Source organism: Dipodomys ordii, unplaced genomic scaffold (assembly GCF_000151885.1).
Source record: "Dipodomys ordii isolate 6190 unplaced genomic scaffold, Dord_2.0 Scaffold139, whole genome shotgun sequence".
NCBI lineage: Eukaryota > Metazoa > Chordata > Mammalia > Rodentia > Heteromyidae > Dipodomys > Dipodomys ordii.
In genome coordinates this window covers 428,401-434,390 of record NW_012267355.1, presented here as the reverse complement: position 1 = coordinate 434,390, position 5,990 = coordinate 428,401, and positions in this window count along the sequence as shown.

Genomic DNA, 5,990 nt, shown 5'->3' with positions numbered 1-5,990 from the left:
TTTTTTTAACAATTTGACTCTTCTGTAATCACTGTGACTGCAAGAATATAAATGACTCTAAGAATCTGGAAGTTCTGCCATAATCCCTTCTAATACCTACAGACTTCATCCTCCACCCACTTCACCATTATCTTGATGTCAAAATTTCCACTTACATACTGACTGGTTTTAGACTGCCTCACCATGGAGGATGTTACTCTTGTATTTCCATTCTGGTTTCCAGTGATATGTTTGTAGAATAAATCCAAGCAGTTAAAGTCAGTATATTTCTATATATTTGTTGAGCTATAATAACTCATGGCTTAAATATACAAAATTCTAGTTGTTTGTTCTTTTTCTGTGCATGTGGCACTCAGATTGAAAAACAGTACATGCTGAACTTAAGGCAAGCGTTCTATCACCCTTGACCCCAGCTCTTCTATATTTTGTATTCTGTTTCTGTAATAGTCTTTCCTATTCTTGCCTATGGCCATGGATTCACATTCAAGATCTTCTTGTCTTCTTCTACTGAATATCTGAGATTACATGATTGACTCAAGATGCATGGCACCATCAGCTCTTCTCTGGTTTGATTCTTAATCAAATGTTGTTAAGCAATGTTTTGTTCATGTTCATTCATCTATGAATGATATTTCAGTAGACAGAGTTATAGATGTCAATTTACTTTAACATGATGATCTGATCCAATTAGAGCAACAGTTGTCATTCATTCTGGTCCATATTTTATCCTTCATTCACTTTAATTCTGTTTGTATAAAATGAGATGCCACTACTTTACAATTTCCACCTTCTTACAAGGTAACAGTACCCCTGAAGGAAGTGGAACAACCCTACTTATGCAGAGGTGCTGGGTTTCCTTTCTTCCTCTCACAATAGGGTGTAGAGCCATGCTCTCCTTCAGCAATGGAAGTGACCCTTGGAGTAAGAAAATCAGGGGAAGAGTGAGCCAGGGTTGCACAGCTGTGGTGTCAGGAGGCATGAGCAGGTGCTACCCCTCATCTGCAAGCCTTTCTCCTGTACCTCAGGAAATGGGCTTAACAATAGAACATTGGTATCATGATTCTTGTCATTTATCTGTAATTAAGTTCTTTTGCTAGGACACAAAAAAACAAGCAGTAGATATACAACTGCTACAGCAGGTAAGTCTGTTGAGCAACTCTCTGCCTCAAGGAGACTACTTGAACTTCAGATGCAGGGTTGATGGGCAAACTGCCTCAAGACTTGGGAAAAGTGGCAGAAATAAAGTGGCAGGAGTTTTAGTCCTTCGAGGAATTGAAATTGATGGGATTCGTGCAAGTTTAATGCCAAAATCTCACCAGGTAAAGCTCCTTCTTATCTTTTTGCTAGTCTGTAGATAATGTTTTTTATTGAGTACTGTTCAAGTTTCCATGTTTTCCTACTATGGTGTCTAAATTTCTATTATTCATAGGTAGAAAATTTGAACTATATTCTGGTTGTAACTCATAGCTCTTAGCTATCAGATTGCAAATACATTATCCTACTTTATAACTGCCATTTTCCATCTCATATCAGTGTTTCTAGGTGAAGCAAAGTTTGGAATACAATATAAATGTGAAATTTACCCACATTTTTTCTTATAGCTTTTCTTTTCTACTTATGAAACAATGTCCTGCTCCACAATTATGTGTATTATATATATATATATATATATATATATATAATGTGTGTGTATATATATATATATACACACACACACATATACATCTTTAGAAAAGCAATTTTTAACTTAAATTGTCTAGCTAAATTATAATTGCTAATTCAGTTGCAATCTCTAATTGCTTTTTTTCATATGTCACAAAATAAGGAGAGATACAGATTTTGTTGCATAAACATTTGACCAATACAACGTTATTTTTTACAAACTACTACTTACCGCTACTGTATAGTGCTGAACTCACTGTCTACATTTGTTTGAATCTAATTCTAAACTATATCTAACATTATGGATTATGGTTCTATATTTTCCATTTTCATATCATGTTAAGCCCTCATACAGGCAAATTATATATATATATATATATAAAACTTTGCAACTGTTTTGTACAATTACATTGTACTAAGTAATTTTATAACCAGTATTTGAAGATATATCAAAACTGAAATGTACTCACCTCCAAAAATATGTACAATTAATTTGTCTGGGAATTATTTAAAATCGAGTTATCTTACAGCAAGATTAGTATGCATTAATGCATGTCTCCATAGATACCTGAACACTGTTACTTATTTTGGTCAAAATATGGGAAAAATGGTGTAATTTTATAGTAGTATATTATACCATGTGCTGCTTAGACTTTGATATTTTTGTTTCGCCTTAATAATTTTAAGTAGTAATGACAGCTACATGATAACTGGTTATATAGTCTGATTCAGCATCCTAAGTTGAGAGTTTTATGGCGACCTCTGGAGCCTCTTGCCTCTTGCTGAATACCTTCCACACCTCCTACCCACCACCCCCCCACACACAAAGATTTTTTTGCCTCATTTTACTGGTTCAGTTTAGAGAGGAATCCTGTTCCTAAGGCTGAGAAGTCTTGACCAGAATAGCCTCTCTATTTTGAATGTCTCTTGGTTCCTAAGACTTGTTTTCCTCTGGTTCTTGCTTTTGTTTTTCTTTCTTATTTACTTTCATTGAAGTTCTACTCAGTATATTCTTCACAGCTTTGTTATATGGGAATATATATATATATATATATATATATGCATGTGTATATATATATATTTATATTTGATGCAAACTGTGGACAGATAGTTTTAAGCAAGGATAAAGGTAACAGTACTTGTATACAACATAATTTATACTTAGTCTTTGTCCTTGACTCTTTTCTTTTATGAAACCTTATTCTCTTAATATTAAATACATGTAATTATTTGGATTAGCCTGCTAGACTGTATTTTATTCACTTTATCCCTAAGCAGTTATATTTGGTTTGTGAATAGATCATTACAAAACATTTTTGATTAACTGTGAGAGATAGAGCCAATTGTAACATAATTAACAAAGAAATTTGAAATAGGTTCAGGAGATCTGAGCAAAATAAGGAAAATAAACAAAGCACATGCTACAAAACATAAAATTACCTTTGACTACTTAAACAATATATATTCATAAACAAAAGGTCCCACTCAACATGATTCCCTCTGACCCAGTAATATGGTAGATTGCTAAATTCTGTAGTGCTACAATACTAAACAAGATAAAGCATTCTATTGAAGGTCACACTTTTCTGAGAATTTGTCACAGAACTTGTAGGCTTCAACTAATACAGCAAAAGAGATTACTGATTTTAAACACACAGGTTGTCTCTTTGTTTTCTGTTTATCAGCTAGAAGGCAAAGTGTAGGCATTTTTATCTTTTTGTTATTGTTGGTCATGGGGCCTGAACTCTGGGCCTGGGCGCTGTACCTCAGCTCTTCAGCTCAAGGTTAGCACTCTACCACTGGAGCCACAGCACCACTTCCGGCTTTTTCTGTTTAAGTGGTGCTGAGGAATCAAACCCAAGGCCTCATACATGCAAGGCAAGCACTCTACCACTCAGTCACCTTCCCAGCCTCAGCAATTTTTATTTTATTTTATTTATTTATTTATTTTTGTCAGTCGTGGGGCCTGAACTCTGGGCCCGGATTCTGTCCCTCAGCTCTTCAGCTCAAAGCTAGCGCTCTACCACTTGAGCCACAGCGCCACAGCTGGCTCTTTCTGCTTATGCGGTGCTGAGGAATCGAACCCCAGGGCCTCATCATGCAAGGCAAGTGCTCTACCACTGAACCACCTTCCAAGCCCTGGTATATTTTTTTAAAGTGTATTCAATTATCTACTAGGTTAAGAAATCTGCTGATTAGGTTAAGGTTTAATTAAATCAACCAACTAATAGTAAACAAAATCCTTGGTTGCAAAACCTGTTTATCACTTTCTACTAGAAAGTCATAGATTTGTTGATATCTTTGTATTTCTTTTTAGTCTAGAATGATACAATTAAATTATCCTAGATGTAGAAGAAGATAAATTATAGTGAAAGATATAAGCATCCCTTCATATCTAATGAAATTGAGGCAAAGAGACAGCAGCTTTCTTCCCTTTGCTCAGTAGACGTTTTGGTGAAATGTGTAAATTATTCCTGATAGGCACTTCAAAAGGATACTCCAGTGATCACTGTCACAGTAATGCTTGAGAAATGTCAATTTTGTTTTACTGAAGGAACAAAAATCATTCCTAAACTATGGGGATTTGACCTATATTCTCCTTCTGTATAATTTTTCTATAAGTAACATGTATGACACATATGTCATCAGAGAAGGCAAGTTACTAGATCAGAAAGAAATATACTCACTAATATTCTGCTTCTTATGCTGTCTCTAACATGAGGGAATTCCTACAGGCTCTTTTAACCAGGCTATTAAAAGAATATCTTTGATAATTAGTGTAATAAGAGAGTTATGTCTTCTCTGTGAAAAATACCATGTCCTTGACCAAATATTAATTATGAAACACTGAGTCTCTGTCTCCATTTGGCCTCAAACTTGCGTTTCTGTCTCTATGAAGTCCTTATACAGCAAGAATACTAAATTCGTGAGAAAAAAACTTGCATGTGATTATTGTGGCCTACTTCCAGCTAGAACTAAGTGAATTTGCTTTAGCAGAAACTCCTCGCTTGGCCCCAGTGTAATGCCTGTAATCCGAGCTATTCAGGAGTCTGAGATCTGAGGATTGTGGTTTGAAGGTAGTGTAGTCTGGAAAGTCCTAGAGACTATTAGCTATAATTAGCCACCAAAAATCATAAGTGTAGCTGTGGCTCAACTGGCAGAACATTAGCCCTGATGCAAAAAACAAAGTGACAGTTGTTAGGGCTTGAGTTCAAGACCTAGTATTATTTTTTTTAAAGAAATTACTAGGTTTCCTCTTCCATATAATGAAATGCTCATTCCACTTAAGATTATAAGTCCTCAGTATTTGGAACATTCCCACATGAACCAGCTGATCTTCCTTTCCTATTATAGTGTTATTATTGCAGTAGTCTTAAATAATGTCTCTTTTGCTGTTTTAACCAGTGTCAGAATAATTTCTATTATTAACAATTGAAATACCTTCCCAAAGGTAGATAAAACAAAGTTGAGATTCTCCAAATAAATTTAGAAAAAAATAGTTTACTAAAATATGAAAGGTAAGGAAAGTTACAGTCTCACATATCTTCCTAATACTACTTAAAAGAACAAAACAAAACAAAGGCAATATACTATTGTAAAACATAAAATCTGCCATAGGAATAATAAAACACTGTTATTGTTACGTGTGTAGATATCATAATGGATTTAGGCACAAATAGAGAATTTTATGATCAGTGATATTTATGTTAGATGTAACTAAGATATCGCACATTTCTCTTGATTTATCTAATTATATAGAAAAGTAAACAAAATGTCGTCTAATAATTGAAAATGTTCCTGGTTTACTCTTCTTTTGGTTTTGGTAAATTATTTTTATTGTAAAGGTGATGTACAGAGGGGGTATGATTTTATACATGAAGTAATGTTACTTTTTCAACAATGTCACCTATTCCATCATTTTGTCTAAATTTTTCCCTCCTTAACCCCCTCTCTACCAATTTTTAGTTGTGAAAAGCTATTTTATTGTGGTATTTCCATATGCACATATGATGTACCATGATCAAATTCATATATTATCATTTCTTGGCTCACCCACATTTAAAACAATTTAATGGATTTATTTTATTTTTAGATAAACACATGAAGTATTTTGATCATCTTAACTTGCTTTTATCTTCTATTAAGGGAAATATTTAGGATTAATTAGCATTTAAATACCTAAGGAGATCTGGCTTGCCATTACAATAAAATATAAGTGATTATTTACATCATCTACTGAAATAAGAATTTCTTAAATGATTGAACACAGTAGTTCAAATACTTCAACAATGATTTTCTTTTTGTTTTGTGTATGTATATATATATAT